This window comes from Callospermophilus lateralis, chromosome 6 (genome assembly GCF_048772815.1).
Source record: "Callospermophilus lateralis isolate mCalLat2 chromosome 6, mCalLat2.hap1, whole genome shotgun sequence".
Lineage (NCBI taxonomy): Eukaryota > Metazoa > Chordata > Mammalia > Rodentia > Sciuridae > Callospermophilus > Callospermophilus lateralis.
In genome coordinates, this window is record NC_135310.1 from 126,341,916 (window position 1) to 126,369,217 (window position 27,302).

The 27,302-nt window shown below is 45.3% G+C and overlaps 1 pseudogene; it reads right to left on the reverse strand.

Moving 5' to 3' along the window:
• Positions 1-15,433: 15,433 nt before the first annotated feature.
• On the reverse strand, positions 15,434-16,219 carry LOC143401694 (enolase-phosphatase E1 pseudogene; annotated as a pseudogene).
• Positions 16,220-27,302: the final 11,083 nt, after the last annotated feature.

Consider the following 27,302-nt stretch of genomic DNA (forward strand, 5'->3'; position numbering starts at 1 on the left):
AAGATGGGAGGGGAGGGGAGGGGGGATAGTAGAGGATAGGAAAGGTAGCAGAATACAACAGTTACTATTATGGTATTATGTAAAAATGTGGATGTGTAACCGATGTGATTCTGAAATCTTTGTAATGTTTTGAATAAAAAAAATAAATAAATAAATAAATAAAATTAAAAATGGAAGCTTTTATTGTAACAGTGCCCTTCTGAATATGGAAAAGCAAGGCTTCTGAGAAAACTCTCAGGATGATGAAGAAGGAACACAGATTGAGAAAGCCAGCCTGATGTATTAAGAAAACAATATCCCTAACACAGCAGTCACAGAGGTATTGGAAAGAGCTGGAAAGTTCATAGAAAATGTAGATCTGAACAATGGAAAACTATGGACAATGATATTGATAAATAGCAATTGGTTTGAAAACGAGGAACATTTTACCAAGCCGTTGAATGCTTAGGAAAAGTCACAACACTGCTAGAACAGATAGGACAGAGGAGGCAGCGCTCTATTCAGAAAGAAAAAAATACTTAGGAGAAAATTGAGAATTATCCAACTGGTCCTACACAGTTGTTCAGGTCTTATTTCCCCTACACAGGAGTGACTACATGGCTGGAGAGAGCTGTCTGAGGAAGATACTAATATGGCAGAAGTACCTGGAAGTGACAGCCATGCTTCCTTGGAATAACCTCTAGAACCTTATCACCAGCAAGGCCAAGCTACAGCACCAGAAATCTGCACCATCCATTGGTCAAGCATACATGCCTGAGTTTGGTGGTTCCAGCAGAGGAAACCAAGAAATCACCAGGAATGGTTGCACAGCCATATGAATGCACTTAAGGGCACTAAACTGAATGCTTAAAAATGGTTAAAATGGTAAAATTCATTTAAATGTATTTTATCATGCTATTGTTTGGATAAGTTCCCCAAAGGTCCATGCCTTAAAGCCTTGGTTATCAGGATGGTGCTTTGGGAGCTGATGAAACCTTTAGGAGGTGGGGCCTCAGTAAGTACTTATGCACTGGAGGTATATTCTTGAAGAGGATCATGGGACCCCGTCTCTTCCTCTTTGTCTTTTTTGTTCTTGTACATGAAGTGAGTGGTTTTGCTCTACCACATGCTCCTACCACAAGGCACTACTTTACCGCAGACCCAAGCAATGAGACCAATTAATCATGGATAAAATCTTCAAAACTATAAGACAAAATAAACCCTTTCCCTTTACAAGTTTAGTATCTCAGGTATTTTGTGATAATGACAGAGGGCTAACTAACACATACCACAATAAAAACAATTTAGAAGAGGAAAAGGCAGAGGAGGAGGCAGTGGAGAGAATAAGAGGAAGAGAAGAAGAATTGGAAGATAGAGATATTACCCAATGTACATATAGGATTACACAACCGGTGTGACTCTACGTCATGTACAACCAGAAGAATGGAAAGTTATACTCCATTTATGTATGATGTATCAAAATGCATTCTACTGTCATGTATAACTAATTATAACAAATTTTAAAAAGGAAGGAACACACATGATTGATAAATATATGAAAAAGATTACAATTTTTCAAGTAACCAGATAGCCAAAAATTAAGATCTAGGCACCATTTTTTGTCCTTCAAATTGTCTAATTTTTATTATATCCATGCATCACATTTAACTGGCAATCTTACTTAATAATCATCAAGTAATGCAAATAGTAAACAAGTTCATAAAGAAGTCAGCGCTTGGGCTGGGGATATAGCTCAGTTGGTAGAGTGCTTGCCTCGAATGCACATGGCCCTGGGCTCAATCCCCAGCACCACAAAAAAAAAAGAAGAAGAAAAAGTCAGCTCTGCTCCTGATAATTTAGTGTCTGTCCTTCCTTTTTCTATTTCTTTTTTTTTAATTTTATATGTGCAAAAAATAGAAAACCATATAAATTATAAATGAAGTAAAATATGGCCATAATTACAAAAAAAAAGAAGGAAGAAAAAGGGGAAATAAATAGCAACCCCCAGATCAAGCATGGTGGCATCAATATCATGGCTGCTGTTAAGGGAGGTGACTATTCAGGAGGACTGTGCTGTATATTGTGATGCAAGAAAGAAAAGGAAAAATCTGGCATGCCATTTCATGGACTTAGAACCTGTTTAAGAGAATTCCACACTTCATTGCAGTCATAGCTTTGGATACCAATAAAGACTCTAATATTTAGTTACCACTTGCCCTAATCACCCATCTTCATCTTTGAAGGTTTTATATTTTTATTTCCATAAGAGTTTCTCCAAAAGACAAAAGCAAGAGTTAACAGCAAATGTACTGTCATGTTTTAATGGTTGATTTTTAAATTTGCAAGACAAAGTCTTGATAAATTATGTTCTAAACAACTGGAACAATAAGTCTGAATTTTTTTCTTTTGGTTTTATGTAATTTAGTGTAGAGAATGTCCTTTACATTTGATTTTTCAATTGCTGCTAAAAGTGAAGTTTACTGAGAGCTAGGGATGTAACTCAGTGGTAGACCACTTGCTTAGCATGATCAAGACCCTAAGTTCAATCCCAAGCACCAAGAAGGGGAGAAAATTGAGGCTTATTAGTAAAAAAAGAAAAAAGAAAATTTTAAAGATTTTTTGTTTTGGAAAAGAAATATATCCCCCATGATATTGGATACTGCCTTAGTTAACTTGCACAACCATGGCAAATTCCACAAACTGGGTGGCTTATACAACAGAAACTTATTTCCTCACTGTTCTGGAGACTAGAAATCCAAGATCAAGGTGTTAGCACATTTGGTTCCTGCTCAGGACTCTTCCTGGTTTGCAGATGGCCACCTTCTTGATGTGTCCTCATATAGCAGGAATCTCTATCTCCCTCTCTCCCTCTCCCTCCTCCTCTCCTCCTCCTTCTCTTCCTCCTCCTCCTCCTCCTCCTCCTCCTCCTCCTTTTCCTTTTCTTTCTCTCTCTCTCTCTCTATCTCTATCTCTGTCTCCATAATGTCACAGATTAGGGCACCAATTATGCCTTTATTTAACTTTAATTACCTTCTAAAGATCCTGTCTCCAGATCCAATCACAATAGTGTAGGACCTTAACATATGAATTTCAGAGGAGACACTGTTCAGTTCATAGAAGATACATTTTAGTTATTAAATTAAAGAGACATGAGTGAAACAGGAGACTACTTTGAGTTTTACAATATACCACCCCCCCAAATAAAAGATGTATCTAAAGTCTTTTTAATCCTATGAATCAATATAATATGAGCATTACATTTAAATCTGTAGATGCAAACACCAAGAGAAAATAAACTAAAAGTTGGAAGTTGTTCCCTCTAGAGAGCAGGAATCAGATGTGACAAGGAGTGGATACATCAGAGCTGGCCAATTTTTATGAGGCTATTGGACATTTTAAACTACTTCCATGGATCGCTCTGGAAAAACTTGGGGAAGAATATGTACATAGGCAGTGAGCAGCAATGAAGAAATGGAGACAGGGTTTATAGGGGATTATTTCAAGAAGCTTGTTGATGAAGGGAGTTGAAAGAGGGCAGAGCTGGGAAAGACAGGGAGACGGATGCTGTAAGAGCAGTGTGTTCCAAAGTGGGGCCTCTGAACTGTGGGATCAGGAGAGCCTGGGGAGCTTATCAAAATCCAGACCTCAGCCTCCACCCAAACTTGCTGACCTGACTCAGGGACCCTACAGGTAGGGCCCAGGCACCCATTTTCAAGATAATTTCCCCCAGATTCTTCCTGTACACATTTCTTTGGCTGTTGAGGGGAAAGACCCTGGAGACAGAGAAGTAGAAATTGTGGGAGGTTGGGAGAACCCCATTGAGAAGACAGGAGGAGCAAGATGGAAGCCAGCACTCAGTTGTGGGACACTCCTCCAATGTAAGCAGGGGAGAATGAAGGTGACAAGAGAGGTTTTCTAGACCTGGCAGTAAGATAAGAGAAAGCCTGCTGGCACTTTTGCACAGCTGAAGCTCTTTTTTTCATTATGTGTCTTCTTTGTGGATGCCTTTCCCAGTAGACTGTGTGTGAGCTGCTTAAGTGCAGGACCTGTCACTTGTTCACTAAAGTATCTTCGGACCTAGCACATGACATGACATAACAGGAGATGGCATGACATCCTAGTAAAGGTATTATTGAAAAAACACCTTTATTGTTATTGGAAATAGAAACCTGGACTTCAGAGCAACAACAGGCTAGAAATGAGTATAGAAGTAAGACATCTTCTGCAGCAATAGCCAACAGGCTCCCCAGAAAGGCAAGGAAGAGAAGAAGAGGTACGTCTCCTGGAGTCCCTGGATACAGCAGAGGGAGGACCCAAGAAACAGACACCAAAAGGGAAAGAAAAAGCATAAAGAATCATCCTCCCATTCATTCAGCCCAGACCTGTTTCTATCCATTCCATACCTCCCTCCCCACTCCCTTTTTATGGCAGTCCATGCTGTAGTGGAGTGAAGGAGCCTTCTAAATTGTTTTGGGTTTTTTGTTTGTTTTTTTGCAGTACTGAGGATTGAACCCAGGGGTGCTCTCTCCATGAGCTACATCCTCAGCCCTTTTTATTTTTTATTTTAAAATGGAGCTCTCCAAGTTGCTGAGGCTGGCCTTCATCTTTCAGTCCTCCTGCCTCAGTCTCCCCATTTGCTCAGATAACAGGCATTGGCCACCACACCCAGCCATAAATTGTTTGATATTGGATTTAAGTAATTAAAAAGGGAAACTTGTGCCAGGATTTGGGAGGCTAAGGCAGAAGAATCGAGAGTTTAAAGCCAGCCTCTGTAACTCAGCGAGGCCCTAAGCAACTCAGTGAGACCCTGTCTCTAAATAAAATATAAATAAGGGCTGTGGCTGTGGCTCAGTAGTTAAGCGCCCCTGAGTTCAATCCCTCGTACCAAAATAATGATGATGATGATGATGATGATTATGATGATGATGATGATTATGATGATGAAGAAGAGGAGGAGGAGGAGGAAGAAGAAGGTAAACATAGTTCTGGAAGAAAGAAGTCAGATTATAAGTTAGCTTTTATATCTCTGCAGGCTAATTTCACTCATAGTCCCTGTAGCCCTCAGGTCTGGGTGGTCCCTCCATATGTGTTTCTATCAAAGATTATGAAAACTGACTGATATTTAAATCTAGGCAGCATTTCTGGAAGGCATATTTTCATGACTTGACCTTAGACTTGGAACCTAGCTCTGATACAGAAGTAAGGATGATATTGAAAGTAGGATTTTCAAGTTTGATACAAAACATTGATAAAGCAGCCACTACAGCCCTGGATTCTAAGGGAAAGAAAGTACACCTGCTATTTTGTGTCCATGCTTATAGCTGAGGGTTGAAGGAAGAAGATAAAGATAGACTAGCTTCAAGGTGAAAGTTGAGGTCAGACTTATGGTCAGTAGGGACTACAGCAGTAGTGACTTTCATAGAAGTAGGGGTAGGGAGAGTTCATCTTTGCTTCTAGAAAAAAAAATGAGAATATACAAGCAGAGTACCTGAGGCAGGATTCTTCAGACCTTTTGTGACTTCCCTGTCCTCTCTGAATGACTGGTAGATCATTCACTTACCAAGTCCCAGGATTCCAAAGAGAAGCAGTACCCAGAAGGAGGAGGTAGGAGATAATTTTCTTCGCTTCATCTTGAAATAATCCACATGAGAAGTTGCTGTCTGGAATGCCTGGGTTCTAGAGCCCAGGTGGGCTGAAGAGAGTGAGTTGATGCCTGGCCTCTCAATGGGACATGAAGTTGCAGGAAGAATTGAAATCTTGCCAGGACCAGGGCTCTGAGAGGGGTAGGTTCTGTGGTAGCAGGGCACTGGGACAGCTGGACTCCTGGGTCCCAAGGTTGCTCCCACATGTGCCTGGCTTACTTCCTTTTCTCACTTGACTATAGTGGTAGCATTTATAGTTGCTACTGAGCAGGGAAGGCCACAACTTCTGTGTCCCCCTCCCTCTCTAGGGAGGGGCATTTCTCAGGCCATGCTTCCTGATAATATGTGGGGAGGAGAAGGGCTGGGGAGAACAGGGGGATCAAATCTTTTATTGGACAGGAGACACCCTCAGGGCCAGACGTCAGCAGAAACCTGTTTTGTCTGACAGTGTCTCATTTCTGGGACACAGGCCTCTGACCAAGCACGGGGAGAGAAATGAAGTTTCCTGGATCCTAAAGCACTGGGTCTTGGTCCTTATGTGTCAGCATTCACTCTCCAGGGGAGAGCTAGGCACTGGGAGGTTAGGATGGAGAGCCTGCCATTATGAAGCCTCTTATTTGGTCTCAGAGGGCAATGAAACCTGGCAGGAAAGAACCTGGCCTGGGGTACTGCTGGGTCAGAACAGGACTCTGGATGCTCACGGACTTGAAAGGGAAAACCTGGACTCTGGAAGCAGGGAGCAGACACTGACAGGAACCCCAATTTCACTGTTTCTTGGGTGGTCCCTATCACCACCCATCCACCCAGGTCATGCTGCAGTCTTACATGAAGCCTATTCCAAGGAGCAGAGCAAAAGGAGGGCATGGTGATGAACAACTCTGGCCCACAGAGACCGTGTGGTACCGAGTGGATCTGAACAAAGCGCCTGTCTGGGCGTTGGCTTTCTCATTCATAAAAAGAGCCTATGAACAGGGAAGGATTGACAGATGCAGTGTCCGAGAAAGCACAGCACATATGCTTAGTATTTTCTTATGAATTTGGTGTGGCATTGGGAGCGAAGCCCAGACCTATCCGTCTGGCTGAGCCAGAAATTTTGACCCAGCAGAGCACGTGCCCAAAGAAGGAGGAGAGCCGCGGGAGCGCATGGGGTTGCAGGATCTGCTGCCGCTCAGAACCGGATTCCAGCTAATATGCCAGTGCCCACAATGGAGGTTAAGAGTCTCCAATCTGCTCTGCTAGGGAGAGAAATCTGAGGTGCGCAGGCCAGACGCAGCTTAGAGGAAAGGAGAGAACTCAGAGCCCCTGCTGCTCTGGTCCCCTCTTCCCAAGGACCGGGCTTCGGGTGTCTCCTTCCCAGATCCTGACCTCCCAGTGCTCCTGGTCTTGGGCACTCACAACTGGGTGGTGACCTCCCCGTGTAGCAGGGAGCATAGGCTTATGAATAGCCAGTGGATTCCCTCTTGACCTACTCATGAAGTAATTATCCCTAGTGGGGACCCAGCCCAGAGTTTATTAAAGGATTTTCCTCTGGATTTATTTCACAGTGATAATTAGCAGGAAAGAGCCTTGGAAAGGAAAACATTGTTCATAGTGGTGGGTGCAAAACTTCTGCTCCCCACCCTCCCTCTGATCCCCAGGGCTTCACTGGCACCTGGGCAGGAGATGGGGTAGGATCAGGGTGAATGTTTAAGACTCTAGGGCCAGAGGTGATTTAATTTAATTTAATTTTTTAAATTAGGGTGCAGACCAGAGGAGTTCAACCATTAGAGGCTAGGGTCAGGGAGTCTCTGCATCCCTCCCAGGTTGGTGACACTCCTGTCCTGACAGCCACCACATGCTGAGTAGCTATCTGCCCAAACAACTAAAACCACATATCTCCCTCCTTTTCTAGCAGGCTCCTCAGCCCTGTCCCAGAATCCAGGTGTCCCTTTCTGCCTCAGGCCTTCACCAGGGACTGGCATGCCTCTTTTCTGAGTCCCAGAAGGTCCAGTTTTGCCCTTAGCAGAGCCAGTGAAAGACTGAGAGACCCTCTGGGCTGAGGGAACTCCCAGTCCAGAGCTGGGTTCTGGCTAGCAACAAGGCCAGATAGTCCATTGGCATCAATGTCAGGTTTAGGATTATTGTCCATGACAGAATCCCAGTTTTTCACAAATGGGGATGTTAAAAATATCAAATGGCCCTATTGTTTGATTCTGAAAGGAGTTAAGATTAGAAAGCCACCAGCAAACAGGTGTACCTCTCTTGTTAGCAAGGATGCCATCCTCCTCCAGTGAGAGTAAGAGCAAGGCTACACAGATGACGGCCAAGGCTCCACTGGGACTGACACATGGCCACAGAATAGTTTTGGAGCAGGTCCTAACATAAGCATGGGTATGGTAAATTCTTATAAATATTGGGTTTAATTCATTCGGGTGTTCTTTTATAGTAATTTAGTTTTTATAGTTGTGTTATAGTAATTGTCATGACAACTCTTGTGGAATTATTTAAATTTTTTAAAAATATTTTTTAGTTGTTGGTGGACCTTTATTTTATTCATTTATTTATATGTGGTGCTGAGAATTGAACCCAGTGCCTCACACATATGAGGCAAACGCTCTACCACTGAGCCACAACCCCAGCCCAGAATTATTTAAATTTTTCTGTATTTGTGTCTCAAGTGGGAACTATGTCTTATACTTCCTTATATATTATATATCCTCAGCAGGATATATAATGAGAGCTTTAAAATGCTTGCTTGTTAAACATCACATTTTTCTCCTCGTTTTGTCACCATACAAATAAACCCAGTGTGAACTGAGGCTCTCTTATCCAAACCCAGAAACAACCATTTTAGAAACAATAGATATTTGGCCTCTCCTCCTCCCCTCTCTCTCCAGCTTCGAAAAACTCCTGTTCTGCCTCTATCCCCTCTACCCAGGATCATCTGTAAGGTCATTGCCAGAACCACAAATACCAGCCAGTTCTCCCAACTGATAGTCCAATAAGTCTTTACTTTATAAATATGTTACACTTTATTATAAAAAGACTGAGAGAAGGAAAGTGTCATCTGTCCACTTGTATTATTCATTCTTTTTGCTCTTTCCCCAAAATGCATCTTTCTTGCTTATCATCTCATTCCCAAACCAGTTTCAATTAAGAACACAGTGGATGGAGTGTTATTGCTGTCAACTGTATCTCTTCCCTTCTTGGAGTCCAGGAAATAGGAATTGTGAGTCTAATTCCTCATCCAGGAAAGAGATAGGAATGGATGCCTTCTAAAAAAAATCATGGTAGGGAAGGTATTTGGCTAATGCCAAGATTCTGCTGCTCCATCAGGTAGACTGGGTAGGAATTCGGGCCCTCATTTTCTTCTGGGTCATCGTTCTCCATGTTCTGGGTCAGTGCACGGCGTGTTCGAATCACAGAGAAGATCTGAGATTGGAACAAGAAAGGAGGAATGAGAATGATCTGCCATTCCTTCTGCTTTCCTCAACACCCACATCACAGGTTCTCCATTCTACTCTCCCTCAACCTGGACCTTTGGTTTCCTTCTTCCCCACAATTCCATCCAAGCCTCAGTCCTTATTCCAGCCCCAGATCCAATATACTAAGTCCCAGGTCCCATCTCCATATCTCTCCTTTGTCCTATTCTCCTTGTCCTTTGGTGCCCTATTCTTAATACCCAAGACTCTATCTCCAACACCCCAATTTTTTATGACCTTTTCTTCTCATCCATAGCCTATTTCCTAATTTAAACTCTTAACATTTTGTGCATTTATTGCCTTCTCATCCCCTCCACTTCTCTTTTCCTAGTTTCATTATTCCCTTTAACTCTAGCTCCTAAGCTCTCCTCAATTCCCTATCATATGCATTCACTTTCCAAGGGCACCACTGCCCTTACCAAGAAGATGAGGCCAAGGAACAGCAGCAGAAGAATCACAGCCACCAGGACCACAATAACTATGGCCCATGGAGGGAATGAACCATTCTCTCCTGTCTCTCCAGCATGGAGACCTGCCTGTGAGCCACCATTATTCTGGTTTGAATGGCTCTTATTGCCTGGGGCTTCTGACAGGATGGAACTCAGGCGCACCCCAGATGTAGGGGATATCAAAGCCATAGATGTGACATGGGCCCCTGTGACCTTCTCATGGGCAGATGTGGTCTGTCCTCCATGTTCTGTAGGTGTGACATGGGCCCCTGTGGCCTTCTCATGGGCTGATGTGGTCTGTTCTCCATGTTCTGTAGGTGTGACATGGGCCCCTGTGGCCTTCTCATGGGCTGATGTGGTCTGTCCTCCATGTTCTGTAGGTGTGACATGGGCCCTTGTGGCCTTCTCATGGGCTGATGTGGTCTGTCCTCCATGTTCTGTAGGTGTGACATGGGCCCCTGTGGCCTTCTCATGGGCTGATGTGGTCTGTCCTCCATGTTCTGTAGGTGTGACATGGGCCCCTGTGACCTTCTCATGGGCTGATGTGGTCTCTCCTCCATGTTCTGTAGGTGTGACATGGGCCCCTGTGACCTTCTCATGGGCTGATGTGGTCTGTCCTCCATGTTCTGTAGGTGTGACATGGGCCCCTGTGGCCTTCTCATGGGCTGATGTGGTCTGTCCTCCATGTTCTGTAGGTGTGACATGGGCCCTTGTGGCCTTCTCATGGGCTGATGTGGTCTGTCCTCCATGTTCTGTAGGTGTGACATGGGCCCCTGTGGCCTTCTCATGGGCTGATGTGGTCTGTCCTCCATGTTCTGTAGGTGTGACATGGGCCCCTGTGGCCTTCTCATGGGCTGATGTGGTCTGTCCTCCATGTTCTGTAGGTGTGACATGGGCCCTTGTGGCCTTCTCATGGGCTGATGTGGTCTGTCCTCCATGTTCTGTAGGTGTGACATGGGCCCCTGTGGCCTTCTCATGGGCTGATGTGGTCTGTCCTCCATGTTCTGTAGGTGTGACATGGGCCCTTGTGGCCTTCTCATGGGCTGATGTGGTCTGTCCTCCATGTTCTGTAGGTGTGACGTGGGCCCCTGTGGTCTTCTCATGGGCGTATATGGTCTGTCCTCCATGTTCTGTAGGTGTGACATGGGCCCCTGTGACCTTCTCATGGGCTGATGTGGTCTGTCTTCCATGTTCTATAGATGTGACATGGGCCCCTGTGACCTTCTCATGGGCAGATGTGATCTGTCCTCCATGTTCTGTAAGTGTGACATGGGCCCCTGTGGATTTCTCATGGGTGGATGTGGTCTGTCCTCCATGTTCTGTAGGTGTGACATGGGCCCCTGTGACCTTCTCATGGGCTGATGTGGTCTGTCTTCCATGTTCTGTAGGTATTACTTGGGCCCCTGTGACCTTCTCATGGGCTGATGTGGTCTCTCCTCCATGTTCTGTAGGTGTGACGTGGGCCCCTGTGGCCTTCTCATGAGCAGATGTGGTCTGTCCTCCATGTTCTGTAGGTGTGACATGGGCCCCTGTGGCCTTCTCATGAGCAGATGTGGTCTCTCCTCCATGTTCTGTAGATGTGACGTGGGCCCCTGTGGCCTTCTCATGGGCAGATGTGGTCTGTCCTCCATGTTCTGTAGGTGTTACTTGGGCCCCTGTGGCCTTCTCATGAGCAGATGTGGTCTCTCCTCCATGTTCTGTAGATGTGACGTGGGCCCCTGTGACCTTCTCATGGGCTGATGTGGTCTGTTCTCCATGTTCTGTAGGTGTGACATGGGCCCCTGTGACCTTCTCATGGGCTGATGTGGTCTGTCTTCCATGTTCTATAGATGTGACATGGGCCCCTGTGACCTTCTCATGGGCAGATGTGGTCTGTCCTCCATGTTCTGTAGGTATTACTTGGGCCCCTGTGACCTTCTCATGGGCTGATGTGGTCTCTCCTCCATGTTCTGTAGGTGTTACTTGGGCCCCTGTGGCCTTCTCGTGGGCAGATGTGGTCTTTCCTCCATGTTCTGTAGGTGTGACGTGGGCCCCTGTGGCCTTCTCATGGGCTGATGTGGTCTGTCCTCCATGTTCTGTAGGTATTACTTGGGCCCCTGTGGCCTTCTCATGGGCGGATGTGGTCTGTCCTCCATGTTCTGTAGGTGTGACGTGGACCCCTGTGGCCTTCTCATGGGCTGATGTGGTCTGTCCTCCATGTTCTGTAGGTATTACTTGGGCCCCTGTGGCCTTCTCATGGGCTGATGTGGTCTGTCCTCCATGTTCTGTAGGTGTGACATGGGCCCCTGTGACCTTCTCATGGGTGGATGTGGTGTGTCCTCCATGTTCTATAGGTATGATGTGGGTCTCTGTGGCCTTCTCATGGGCTGATGTGGTCTGTCCTCCATGTTCTGTAGGTGTGACATGGGCCCCTGTGGCCTTCTCATGAGCTGTTGTGGTCTTTCCTTCATTTCTTGTAGTGTATGCTGGCATCATGGCTTTTGTGGTTTTTTCTGATGAAACCATAGTTTTTTTGTTCATCTCTGAAGTGACTGAGCTATGGGAAGGAATTGTGGCTTCACGTGGAGTGGTACTTTTCTTATCTAAAGTACTGATGGTTGTCTCCACAGGTCTTACAGTTGTAGCTCTGTTTCTTGTTACTCTTGTATTGCTTTTTGTGGTCCTACAAGTTGTTGTTCTCTTGGGTGCTGAGGTTGGGTGTCTTCCATCAGACAGTCCTTTTGGTGGGTTGGCGGAGTCAGGATTGACATCCCGTCCATTTCGAATAATTGAGTCTTTTCTCTGATTAGTGGTGTTTTGTTCAGAAGTGGAGGGACCTTTGTGATGAACTCCAGAGCTTTCATTGTCTAGAGTTTTGGAGTTGTTTGTAGGCTTGTGAATTGCTTTGGAAGGGTGTGTGGTGTTGCACTTGTGTTTTGGCTTATGGGTTTCTATAGATTTAGGGAAGTCTGGAGGCCTTTGTCCTGTATGTGGAGGATTGTGGTTAGAGGGAGTATTATAAATAAGGCCTGGATTGAGGGGGAATAAATGGTCAGATGTTGGCGATTCACCAGTTTTCTGAAGTTCTTGAAATGAGGCACCTGTGGAGGAAGAGAGGCAAATAAGAAATTTCCCATGAGTTCTTCCCTGTCTCCCTTCATTTCTAGGGATTCTTGGTTCCTCGAGATGTGTCTCCCATCTAGTCTCCTCAGAATACCATGCTATCAGCCAGTTACAGTGGCACATGCTTGTAATCCCAGTGGCTCAGGAGGCTGAGGCAGTAGGATCATGAGTTCAAAGCTGGCTTCAGCAACATAGCAAGGTCCTAAGCAATTCAGTGAGACCCTGTCTCTAAATAAAATACCCCCAAAAAAATGGGATGAGGGGTGCTGGAGATGTGGCTCAGTGGTTAAATACTCCTGAGTTCAACTCCCAGTACCACAAAAAAAAAAAAAAAAGAAAAGAAAAGAAAAGAAAGAACACTGTGCTATCTAATCCCCATTCTTACCTCTAGCTTCAAACTCTTACTCAGGCTGTGCCTCCAGCAAAAATGCCACCTTACTCCTTTCCCACGTTTGTTTCTAGGCCCTCAATCACACATCCTTCTGGCATCTTTTCTGGTTCCTTTAAGTGGATAAGATCTAGCTTCATTTAGCTTCTCAAAATAGTCCATTACTCTTTCCTGTTACCTTCAAGTTGTTATTACATTTGCTGTATTTTAAAAAATTCATCCTTAGGGGAGGGGAAGGGAGGATAGGAAGGGCAGCAGAATAAAATAGACACTAGTATTGCTGTATGAATATACGTGTCTGTATAACCAATGTGATTCTGCAACCTGTACACTTGGAAAAATGAGAAATTATACCCTGATTCAAATGTATGATATGTCAAGATCATTGTATTGTCATGCGCAACTAATAAAAAAAAATATAGTAACTTAGGTAAAGAAGTTAAGAGCTGCCTAAGGGTTAGAATGCATTCACCCAAGAAGGCTTTCCTGCCATGAGACAACAAAGGGATATGGGAACAACTAAAATTATGCGCCTTTATATAACCCAATAGGACACTGCAAATAAAACTTAGGTGATGTTGGGGAAGACTGTATACACCCATAATACTCAGACAATGAGGAATTGGGCAAGGGACCTTGAACTCTACAGGTAAGATGCTGGATGTATCCAAACTGTGTGTGCCCGCTCTCTCTGAGACACCTTGTCTTGCAAGACACCCAATCTTGCAAGATCATCATCAAAGTGAAACATCACTATTTGCTGTGTCTCTTGTCTCTTCATCCATTCTTTGAGTTTGGAGAGGTGAGCATGTTTCTCACATGTACCATTTTTTTTTAAATAAAGAATCCACTTTTACCAGTCAAAAAATAAATTCATCCTTTTATGATCATTTGTGATTTTGCCATTATTTACAAATTACTCCCATTTTTAAGATTTCTTATATTCATTTCTATTTTTCTACTCTTCTATATTTCGTAGTCTTTAGATTCTTTAAATTAGCTACTAGAAGATCAATCTTTCTATAACTTTTTCTTTTCCTTATTTGAAGCTTCCTAAAATTATCCCTCCAGGATTCATTAAAACATAATTGCCTCCTTCAAGCATTATCTGAAATACTTCAAACATAAGACTCTCAAAAGCATAAGAAATCCCACTAATATATTGAATGCTTACAGCCCAGATGAAATAGGAACCATATATGTATACATAATTCAAATGCCAGTTAACAATTTTTTCTGTTGGCACTTCATTAAAACACATACATCATACACATAATTAAGACAAAAATAAAATACAATTCTTATTTTAAAAAATTTTCTTCAATCTGAATTTGTCTTGATTATGGTAGTATGTGATATAGTTCAAGAACCTCTATAAAACTGAAAGAAGAGAATGCTTTTATTAATTACAACAGAAAACTGACATGTAATTCTATTAGAATTGAACCTAGGTAAATAATGCTGTTATAAAATTTACATTTCTCACATTCAATGGGGAAATATTACATATTAGGGCTCTTCTTGGTGCTAATAACTAATTTCAGCAAAACTTTATTTTAAAAAATAGTAAGTAGCAATTAATATATATTCTTAAACTGTGTAAGATAAAGTTAGAAAGGCAACTGGTAACAACCAGTAGAATTAGAATCATTTTGTTGAACATTAAGAACCATATTTCTTTTTTAGCTGTTATATCAGCATACCTTTTTCATTGATAAGGCAAGTGCTGGCTATGGGTGCCACATGATTAGTAATTTTCTTCTTAAGTAACAAATACTTGACTGATCAAGATTCAAGTGAATTTTCTTTCCTAATTTTGCTGTTTGGCAATAGAAACAAATACCTTTATCTTTTGTCCCAAGGGAGGCAAATAGGAAATACAGCTTGTAAATTTTCCCACTCACTATTAAACAAGGGCAATGAATTATTAAGAATGTCTCTGAAGTATTTCCAGTATTTAAAATAGTAGGCGCCGGAATAATTTTCAAAACTAATATCTCATTTTGGTATAGGATTTGATAATCATAACACATTTGATTTGTATTTTCTTCTATCACCTACACTTTGCCCTCAATAAGGTTGGTGTTATAGTTTCGAACTATTTCTACATCTAGAGCGTCTTTACATAAGTCTCATTTTCACTGAACTGAAGACTTTTTTTTTTCTCACTATGTGCTCATGAAAGTTAATGAGCATACACATGCATATACTGGCACACATATATATGTCTATGTAAGTAAATTACTTTAATTTTTTAAATTTTTTTGAGAGAGAGAGAGAGAGAGAATTTTTTTTAATATTTATTTTCAGAGGACACAACATCTTTGTTTGTATGTGGTGCTGAGGATCGAACCCGGGCCGCACGCATGCCAGGCGAGTGCACTACTGCTTGAGCCACATCCCCAGCCCAAATTACTTTACCATTAGAATAAAACCAGACACTTGGGGGACAACTCTGAGGAACAGTTGGTCTTCTGTAGAAATAGTCCTCTGTGCTGAGGGAGGCAGGTATAGTTCACTGAGGGATGTGAGAGGCTGTAGGAAGTTTTCTCATCATCTGTCAATCCTGCATTGCCAGCTGTCACCGCCCCAGCTGCATGCACACGTGCTTCTCCAGCAACACTGGCTTCTAAAAATCACACGTCTTAGAAACAAGATGTGATTGGTTGGACCTCCAATGCTGTTTGCAATCTTTCTATAACTTTGACTCTCCACTCTGTCCAGTCTTGGTGTCAAAGTGACCATCCAAAAGCTCAATAATATTTCCCCCTGTAGAATGCCCACATGATAGTTTTGGAGCCTCTACACTTTCAGAAGAATAGATGAACACCTTCATTCTAGCTTCCCTCCACTTCCTGACTGCTGGAACTACATCTTCAAAAAACTCTGCTTTCATGCACCCAGCTATGAATGCTGCCCTCCACAGGTGACCCTGCAGTTGAGCGCTGTGGTCTTTGGGTCCAGAGACATCTGCCAGCACAAGTTATCTACCCCACTCCCAGAAGCTGCAGGTATTGGAACAGCCCCGTCCACGTGGGCATTTTCTTCAACCTGTTTTCTCAAAAAGATTGGCACTCCTCCTCTTCCCAATGTGTCTGCAGATACTCTTTAACATTTTCTTTAATGTAAGGAAATAAAATGTTCTTCGATATCTAACGAGATCACAATGACTTTAGCAGGCACCGAAAGCACGACCATTTTTCCCTACCAGCTGTTACCATGGAAATCCATCTGCTGCTAAAGAAGCTGGAGGACAGCGCTAGATGTGCCCCCAGGACAGTCTTGGGCTTCCAAGAGCCCCGTGACAATCTCAGAGGTGGCGAACCGTGGGGCCTGAAGCGCGCAGGAGAGGATACCTCTGCCGACTAGCAAGTGGAAAGGACCACCGCCCAGAGGTCAGAACTCAGGCAAATCTACATTTGTTTTGAACCCGTTAACATCTACTTCCAACCATGCCTATCAACTTACAAGGCTTTGAGAGCAGGGATTGACTGTCACTTGGCCTCGCAGGTGCTCCTTTACAGAATTATGAAATGAAATACTCTTTCCAAGGAAGGGAAAAGTAGCTCCTTGGGGGTCCTGATAGGAGTGAATGAGGTAGCTGTATTCTGGGAGGAACTAACTATGTTTAAGGACAGGGTGTGAAGGAAAACATCCCTATCAATCAGCAGATATGGACTTTAATTCTATGGGAAAACAACCAGATGGGGACAGAGGACACGTCCCTGATATCTGGCCTGAAAAGTGAGAACCAGGAGATCACCAAAGAACAAGGGAGATCATGCTATTACATAACTGAGATTTCCAGTGTCTGTTAGCTCAAGGTGGCAACCAGAACCTGGAGCTGTTCCCAGCCACAGGAGACCATTTCCACCCACCTCTCTGCGGATGAGGAGAATCAGGGGTTGGGGAACTCAGCCTTTGAAAGAATAACAGGTGGGACAAGAAAGGGGCAAGAGTTCAGAGAGAAACCCAAGTCCCTAAAGGGAATTAAGGTTGGGGGAAAGGAGAAGGGCTGAATTATCAGCCTATCACTCCACTTCGCCAATGGCATTCTCATTCCCTTGGCAAAAATTTTAATAATAGTTATCATGTATTGGGTACCTTTCTAGGTGCCATAGCTTGGATCTGGAGTCCCCCGAGGGTTCGTGTTTCAAAGGCATGGTCCCTAGCTTGGTGCCCCAATAGGACGTGATGAAACCTTTAGGGGTGGGGCCTGGTGGAAAGTCTTCCATTCATTGATGGTGTACCCTTGAAGGGGATCCGTGGGACCACAGCCTCTTCTTTGTCATTCCTGGTCATGAGGTAAATGGTTTTTCTCTACCGCATGCTCCCACCACAATAGGCCACCACAGGCCCAGAGCGATGAATCTAGTTGGTCTTTACTCAACCCTTCAAAACTGTGAACCAAAATAAACCTTTCTTCTTCATAAGTTTATTATCTCAATTTTCTTTTTACAGTAACAGAAAGCTAACTCACTAGGCCTGGTGCTTGACTGGTTACACCACAGATCTTCTCTTTCGGCATTCTCTTATATGATGATATACCTTCCAACCCTTACAGGGTTTCTTACATGCTGACAACCTCTCCTGTTTCACATCTGAGAACCAAGAGTTTCATGGAGGACAAGTGACTTATACACAGCCCTCTCAGCAATAGCAACAGCCAACGTTTCTTGAGCATTTACTATGAGACATGCATGGCCTACTATGTAAGAACAAACACTAAATTACCTACTTTTCACAAGAATCCTTTCATGTTGAGAACTATTTAGTATTCTCCCAAATTCATACATGAAGAAACAAGGTTCAGAGTGGTTAAATAATCTCTTTAAGAACACCCAGGAAATAAAAAGTGCAGCCAGAATTTGAACACACATTCTGGGCTCCCCAGCATAGTCTTTTACTAGTTATGACCACAGTGCACAACTTAGACATCAGTACAAGCTGTCTCTAACATTTTTAGAACCCCTGAAGTATAGTATCCACATATTTGTTTATTTAATCTTTCCCTCAAACCCATAAAGTAAGAATTATAATCTTACAATTAATTTTACAGGTAGGGAAAAGCGATTCATATAGGTGAGGAAATTTTCTACTATACCCCAGATGCTTTTTAACATTATAAGGAATGAATATCTGTTGAATGCATACAAGAGCAGGTAGCAATGCAGAGTGACAAATTTCACTGGCCTTAAAGAATTGGAGGACGGGGCTAGAGTCCAGGCTGTGTCCCTCATCAGCTTTGCATCTTTGATCAAGTCACTAACATGCTCTGAAGTCTCATGTCCTCAAATATAAATAACAATGATGCTGACTGCACCAGCTTAACATGAGAGCCAAAGGAAGCATGGAGCATAGCAGTCTCTTTAATTATGTATTGAATTTGAGTTGTTGTCTTTACATCTGAGCCTGTGGCCCTGCACACCTGCCTGCAGCAGCCCAAGTTTCTCCTCTGACCCACCTGTTCCATACACCTCGGAGGCCAACCTGGACCACCCTCTCCACAATGGCAGTGGCCTGCATTCCCGAGCCACTTCTCCTGCTGCATTTTAGCAACCTGGCACTTGTCCCTCTCCAGTACACAATAAATGCAGTTTAATTCCCACCGTAGCAGGGATTTTGATTTGTTTTATTTATCACTATAGCTGAGTGGGTATTGACTAGTCCTGCAGACAAATGCCAGGGGGCACCCCAGAACTTTGTGGCAAGGGCTTCATCCATCCCAGGAGTCTCCCCCTCGTGCCACATCCAGCATGACTACTGGACACAGCCATGGCCTTGAGACCCACTCGGTCCCTATCCCACCCTGATACCAGCCTCAAACCCTCCCCATATCACCCACTGCTCTGTAGATTCTAAGACCCCATCTCCTTCTGTTTCCTTCCATCCTCACTCTCCATCCCTCCCGGCCAAGCTGTAGCAGGCACCTCCCAGGCTGCACCCACAGGACCCAGAGGCTCAGTTGCTGCTCCTCTGACCTGCGCCTGTGCCCTGCCTCTTGCCCTAGAGCAAATTTCCCTGCCAGGGCTGTGTGTCATTGATTCATGACTCAATCCCCTGTGCCCTATACAGGTTCCTCTTCTCTGAGCTACAGCAAGCCAAAAGGTATAGAGAACAACTGTCAGAATAGGAAGACAGGTAAGCAGGATGGGGACAGGGAGGCTGAGGGCAGCTCTGGTGCTTCCCAGACCCTTCAAGTAAAGGGGACAGGCATGAAGTCAGGGCATGGATAGAATGCACTGTGGAACCTGTCAGAGTCAGCTTGAAGATTCCTCAGCCCCTGCCTCTCTGGCCCTAATAGGACACTGAGCTCAGGGAAGGAGCATTCCTCTAATACTACCCCCAGTCAAACATTATTGGAGGAATACACTGCCTGCTGTGCCCCAGAACCTGCCCGAAGCATCTCAGACTCCACATCCCCAGCTCTGGTTTGGGGTCACCACCACCTCCACCTTTGCTGACTCTATCCCAGATGTAGACACTCTCTATGAATTGACATATTGTCACACGTCTACCTCATGAAGTCCCTCCTCCTGATCACTCAAGCCCCTCCAAACCACACCTGGGTTTGGTATCTCTGCTCCCTGGTCCAGATCCAGAACTGCTTCTTAATTAAGGCAAATGAACCAATTAAGCAATTTCATCTTATTCCATAGGATCTGTTTTGCTCATTAAATACTTTTCCATGCTCATTTTCTCATCAAAGCCTTGGTATGCTTCCCAGCTGTAAGATGGGGACAGAATCCTGTTGAGTTGCAGTGAGAATTAAATAAGTAAATACGGATGAAGTGCCTAGAACAATACCTGGTACAGAGCAAATGCTGAATAAGCACCAGCTCAGGGTATTGACTGGCAGTGTCCTTCCCATTTTACAGGTGGAGTAGAGGTCCAGATGAGCTAAGTGACCCAGAGTCAGGACAAGAACCTAAGTCTGAACATAACAGCATTCTCAGGAGAGAAATTCACCCCACCTCCCACCCCATGCAGCTGGCAGTGTGGAGTGGTAGAGTTCCTGCTTGCCCCTCTCTAGTCCTGTGACCTTGGGCAAGCCCTTTAGATCTCTGCATCTCATTCTCCTCAATTAGAAGATAGGATGTTAGTAAATCTCCTCATGTTGAGAAGGTGAAGTGAGATGAAGTATCATGAGCACCTGTGAGCTGCTTGTGTGAAACAGGTACTCAATGAACGTCAGGTCCCTCTGGGTACGGTGACGAATGCCTATAATTCCAGCTACTCAGGAGACTGAAGCAAGAGGATCACAAGTTTCAGGCCAGCTTCTGCAACTTGGTTAGACCCTGTCCCAAAATTAAAAAGGACTGGGAATGTAGCTCAGTGGTAAAGTACCCCTGGGTTCAATTCCCAGTACAAAGAAAAGTGGGTCCAAACTCCTGCCCGCTTTGGGTAGGTGCAGCTCTGTAGGCCAGGCCTTAAAGAGCAGACTGGATTTCATTTCCTACACCCCTTAACTGGCAAACTTGAGCAGTGAATGCCCCAGACAACTGTACACAGCAATCCGTCCCCCACATCCCTCATTCATTTATATGCTTATTCATCCAACCTTATGAATCAAGAGACAATCCCTCTCTGAGTTCCATCCCACTGTGTAACTGTGACTCCTTTTAACCCTGCAGTTATCTTACCTGCCTCCCAAGGAGTTAGAAGAAAGAGGAGGCAGCACTGGAAGCCAAAAGTGAAATGGAGGCCACCGGCTGGCTGGGCCATGTTAGAGCTGGGCAGCTGTTTGGGGACCATGGCTGCAGACCTGTTATATGAAGCCAAGTCTGACGTCATGGGGGCTGGGGCCCCTCAGGACTAAGCCTTAAACAAATGGAGCTACCACACCCCACAGGGGTGGCCTGATAACAGGAGACCGCAGCAGTTGTGTCATAGAGCCAGGTACCAGGGTACTGTGGAATGGGTGGGATCCCAGGGTAGGCAAAAGGACCCAAGAGGGGCAGACTCCTGACCCAGCCCCAACAGAGGGGAGGGGCTATGGGTGGAGGTGAACCCCACCTGAAGAGGCAGGGAGCAGATGGCTGAGTTCTAGAAGGGCTGAGTTCTAGCTGGGGACAGGATGGTTGGGGCTCTGGGAGGAGGTTCATGTTCCAATCTGTCGACAGCTTTACACTCACCCTCCTACATCTCTCACGTCAGTAAGCTCCACACCCCTTGCTCACACATGGTCACTCTGTTCTGGGTGGAGCTGTCTCCAAGGACCAGGTGAAAGAGCAAAAGGGAGAGAGCACTCACATGGTCCACATGGTGATTCGAGATGTCCAAGGCAATACAACAAGCTGTGGGGACAGTGGAGACAGTGACAAGGACAAGACAGACATGGAGTCCAGGAACCCACATCACACAGCTCTCCAGGGATGCATACAGCTCAGGCCACCCAGAGTAACAGAAGCTGAACTCTTTGACAGAAATGTTCAGCCTATGGGGGCTTCTGCCTTTGCTCCACCCCTTCCCCTCTCCACCGCTTCAGCCCAGCAGCCTCCTCTTTGCTTCAAAGCCCCCATCTATCCTGATCAGAAATGCAGACCTAGCCAAGCACCGTGGTGCACGCCTGTAATCTCAGCAGCTCTGGAGGCTGAGGCAGGAGGATTGCAAGTTCAAAACCAGCCTCAGCAACCTAGTGAGGCCCTAAGCAACTCAGTGAGACCCTGTCTCCAAATGAAATATAAAAGAGTGGGGTGTGGCTCAGTTGTTAAGGTCCCATGGATTCAATTCCTGGTTACACACACACACACACACACACACACACACACACACACACACACATACACACACATACAGAAATGAAGAACTCTCATTTCTAGGAGTTCCCAGGAGTTCCTCTTCCCTCTTTATTCTCTGCCTAAAGTAAGCATTAGCTCACAGATAGTCACTTGTCTCCCCAGTGATAGTGCCCAGGGCTGGACAGGAGCCACCACCTCTCTCTATTGCTTGTTGTGGGCCTCTGCTGATGTTGCACACTGTGGGCCTTCATCAGTGCTGTATCCCCAGCACCTGGGACAGCGCCTGGCACACAGGAGGCCGTCAGTCAATACATGCTTAGACTCCTGGGTGGAGTGGGAGCTGCCTTTCTGAGGGAAGTGGAGCAGGCAGAGGGAGCGAAGAGGGCTAGGACCTGGAGGGCAGGAGGCCAGGCCTCAGGCAGCAGGGCTCCCGAGAGGACTGAGGGCTAATCACGTGGACTCCTCATATTCCCTGGCATGACTGGTCCCTCAGCCCCAGGCAGGACTGGAATGGGTGGGCAGAGGAGAGGTCAGCTGCTCACAATCAATTAATGGGAGATTAATGAGGCTCTGTGGAGTCAGGCCAAAGAATGACTGCTCAGAACTGGGCAGCCTGCCTCTCAGGAAATGCATCTCACAGGTTGAGAGACTGAGGCAGAGGCAGGACTCCCCAGGCAACTCCATCTGGACTTGGGGGTGATTGGCAACCCTCTGTCTGCCAGGCCTCTCACCCCACCATTTCTCCAGGGACCCCCAACCTCTAATACAGTGGTTCTCTATAAGGAACAATTTGCCTTCCAAAGGACATCTGGCAGTTTCTGGAGATATTCATGTCACAATTTGGAAAGGGGCCCTACTGGCATCTAGTGGGTAGAGGTCAGAGAGGCTGCTAAACATCCTATAATGCTCACAACAGCCCCTCAACAAATAAAGATCCATCTCAACACATCAATAATGCAGAGGTTGAGGATTCCTCCTTCAGAATAAGTTTTAATCAGCATTTATAAGTAAACAATCCCTCCTTTCTTAGCCGCGACTCCACCCAAAGGACCTAGGCACCTGGAGAGGAGGAACCTAGAAGCAGATGGAGACCCTGGATGATCTCTTAAAGTCAGTGTCTAAGCTGGAGGCTGAGGGACCAGTCACTAAACAGACTGCCAATGGCGCGGCAGTTCTGTTGATAGAAGCATGTGCTAAACACCTCACCTATGAATTACAGCCATGAGGTTGGCAATGTCATCCTCATTTTCCCAGGACAAACAAATCTTGGATCAAGGAGTGACTTGCCCAAGATCACATACATAGTGAGTGGCAGAGACCAGACTTGGCCTGTTCCTAGGGACCACAAAGCCCATGCTGGGAGACCCATAGAGGGAGTGCCATTTTATTTAGTAAGGAAGCACCACAAGGCAAGGTTCCTCATGGGTCCTGAGGGGAGAGAAACAGGGGGTAGGAGGGGATCAGGATCCAACCTGAGGGAGCTCCCTAAGAAAGGAAGGGTGAAAGGGAGCCCCCCCACACCTGCTCCTGTGTCCCTGATGACTGGATCAAATTGTCCTCAGATAAGGACCTTGTCCGATACCTGGTGAGAGGGGTGGGGATGGGGAGAAAGGGTGAAGGGTGAAGGTTCCAGCTGCCCTGACCCAGACTCCATGAGGGCTGGAAGCTTTCTGGCCCTTCCAGCCCTGGCCCTTCCTGTCTACAGATGAGATAACTGCCACTGTGGGTGCCTTTCCCCCAGTCCATGGGGATGACAGCAGGGGGCAGGGGGAATCAGAACTGGAATCCCAGCTCCCAGTGGTGACTGCAGACCTCCCTGGGCCTCCTTGGCACTGTTGATGGAAGAGACCTGGGACCCAGTGACCTAGGAACCCACCTGTAATAAATGGCCCCAGAGAGGGTAGATGGGACAGGGGCTCCTGGGAGAGGATGAAGATTGCAAAACATCCAATGGGGTAGGGGTTTTCAGCTATCCTGGCGCATCCCTTCATTTGGTGAACTAGAGATGGCTCATGGTCATATCTATAGAAGGTCACAGAGCCATGACCACTCCCCAAATTCAGCTCCCTGTGGAACTGGAAAGCCTGTGAGATGAGAGATGAATAGGATGACTTAAAAATCTTGGGTCTGCATTACCTAGAATTGTTTAGCGCCTCCAGGGACTGATCAGCCATTGGCACTGCCCAGCCTCTTTCAGTGGCCCCAAATCTCCACCCCTGCCAGGACAGTGCTTCCTCCCAGCCCCTTGGATCAGGTTCGTTGTCCCCCTCCCCACTTCTAAGCTATCATCCTCCTCCCTGAACCCCTGTTCTTCTCAGAGTCCTAACCACCAGGTTCCAGTCCCACTGGACTTGGGGGCAAAATTGGGCCACACACATTCTTGATTCCATACATTAGGTTGGCAACTGCTGTTTATCAGCATGATGTCCCCAGTCGATGACAGAGCCCTTCTCCTGAGGCTTCATGCCTGAGGAACAAAGATAGGGACAGTGACCAAGGCAAGGAGGTCCTCTAGTTCCCACATCTCTACTGCCCCCCTGACTTCTCTTTCTTTCCATGACTCTAATGTCCGAAAAGACATCATTCCCTCTGCCATTCTCTCCTATCATTTTGGCATGAGAACTGCAATGCAGTTGAGGTTAAAGGACTTAAGTACAAGCCCCAGTCACCTATTCTTCAACATCTGGAGACGTCTACTGGTCCCTAGACTTTTTTTTTGCGGGGGGGGGGGGTGTACTACAGATTAAATCCAGGGGCGCTTAACCACTGATTCTATTTTATTTGGAGATAGGGTCTCCATGAGTTGCTTAGGGCCTCACTGCTGAGGCTTGCTTTGAACTTGCAATCCTCCCTGTCTCAGCCTCCTGAGCTGCTGGGATTGCAGGCATGTGCCACCTTGCCTGGCTGGACATTCCCCAGAATTCTTGCTGATATCTGCCTCTCTCCTTTTTCTGAACCCTCCTCCTTATCTCAGGCTCTACTTCTGTCTCTCCCAAGCTTGTGCCTTTCTGCAATGAGGGTCCCCAGGTGGGCAGTCTCCTTCTCTGAGCCCCAGCCTTCCTTTTTCCTCTCCTGATTCTGGTCCCTCGGAGATACCACAGTCTGTTGTCCCAACTTCCCTCCATTTATTTCCTGTCCTCAGATTATTTGGGTGATGGACTCCCCAAGCGCATCAGGAATGAACAGAAGGAAAAGAGGAAGACAGGGGGCAGAAGGAGAACAAGATCTCTGGAAGGGTGCCTCCTGCCCTGGGTAGACAGATTGGGCCATGAAGAAGAAAGACCAGCCAGATGCAGTGGTGCATGCCTGAAATCCCAGCAGCTTGGGAGGCTGAGACAGGAGGATTGCAAGTTCAAAACCAGCCTCAGCAACTTAGTGAGATCCTGTCTCAAAATAAAATATTAAAAGGGCCAGGGATGTGGCTCAGTGGTTAAGCACCCCTGAATTCAATCCCCAGTACCAACAAAAAAGAAAGATGGAAACCTTTCAGGTACCAGACATCTGCTCTTAATCTGACCCATGTTGGAGGAGAACTGTGATCCCTATAAGATAACAGGCATTATTTGTCTGAGGAGATAAACTCAAAATACAGTGGAAGGGAGATGCTAATGGCTGTTCTCATTGTTAGAAATACCAAGGTGCTGCAAGAAATCAAACATGTGCTGGAAGGTGGGCAGGCAAGGTGTTTACTTCTGACAGAAGGAGCGGCTACAGAACCTGGCTAGCAAGCGCATCTGGACGGGAAGTTCACCTGTTTATATCCCTAACCTAATGCAGCCCTTCACTCTGATTGGAGACATTCAGGGTTTCAATTAGCAATTGGTTAATTTTAAAATTGGATTGGGCAAAGGGAAAGGCTATAATTGAAATGGCTATAATTGGATCCAATTAAAATACTATATTCTGAAAATGGATCGCGGACTTTCTATTTCTCATACCATCTTCCTCTCCAGAATCCAGGGGTGGCTGCAGGGGAATAAGAGAGAATGGACTTGATGATTATGTGTAACTATAATGAATCAATTTAAAAAAAATGGGGAGAGTGGGGGAGAGAATGGACCTGACCAACATTTTACTGGAAGAAACAATCACCTAATACAGGCACATTATGACATTTTGGTTAATGACAAACCACATATATGAAGGTGATCTCATAAGATTATGATGGAGATGAAAAATTCCTACCACCTGGTGTTGTAAGCATTGTAAGGTAGCACAATGTATTTGACATGTGTGTGTAGTGATGATGGCATAAAGTACTGTCACACCACCACTTATAAAAGCATAGCAGGAGTCAGGCACTGTGGCACACACCTATAATTCCAGCTGTTAGAGAGGTTGAGGCAAGAGGACCACTTGAGTCTAGGAGTTCAAAGCCAGCCTGAGAAACACAGCAAGACCCTGTCTCAAAAAAAAAAACAAAACAGTACAGCACATACAATTATAGTTAGTGCATAAGACTTGATAATGATTAGCAACAACTGTACTACTGGTTTATGCATTTACTATATTTTTATCATCATTTTAGCATGTACTTCTACTTTATTGTAAAATGGTCTGCTTTGTTTTGCTGGCAACAGATATGTACATCTCCAGTTTACTGCTTTTTTTTTTTTTTTTTTTTGAACCACTGAGCTACATCCCCAATCCTAACACATTTCTTGATTGCACCAAGAGGCCACCTCAAGTGATTGACCCATACTATCTAGGCTTGCATAAGTACACTCTATAAAGCTTACACAATGATAAGATTGCCTGAGGACCCATTTCTCAGACTTATCCCTGTTATTAAGCAACAAGCAGATGTGAGAGTGCCTCACTGGTCCGGACGCTGAGAGCGGCAGACAGGGTGGCCACTCCAGCCACTGTGGAAGTGTAAGCTTCCGAGATGACCACACTTGACGCAGAAGTCCCTGGCATGATTGGGGCAGTTCCATGGTCTGTAGGGAGGAGATAGATCCTAGGTGGGCAGAGGGAAAGAAATGATTAAAAGAGATCCAAACTAGAGCAAAGCAGAAATCATCTCTAGGGCATTCTCTCTCAAGATCCTAGTGAGCTTTGGGTAGTAATTGAACTGATTTTAGCCGGGCATGATAGTACATGCCTGTAATCCCAGAAACTCCGGAGGCCCAAGAATTTAGCAAGACGCCATCTCAAAATAAAAAATAAAAAAAAACTGGTTAAGTGCCCCTGAGTTCCATCCCTAGTACCAAAAAGGGAAAAAAGAAAAGAAATTGAACTGATTCTATAAAAATCTAAGGACTGAAAATAGCCAAGATGATTTTAAAGAAAAACAGAAGTGGAGGGCCTACATTCTCAGATCTCAGGGTTTGCCACAAAGCAGTCAATAAGCACTGTGGCACTGGGGTAAGAATGGCCAGATAGAGGCCAGCACAGAGCCCAGAAATAGATGCATACAGATCTGGTCACTTGACTTAATTGAAATACTCTCGCAACTTGAGGAGAGGAGAGGGGAGAGTCTGAAATAAATGGTTCTGGGTGCCTGGATAACCAGAAGGGAAAATTCATGAATCTTGATT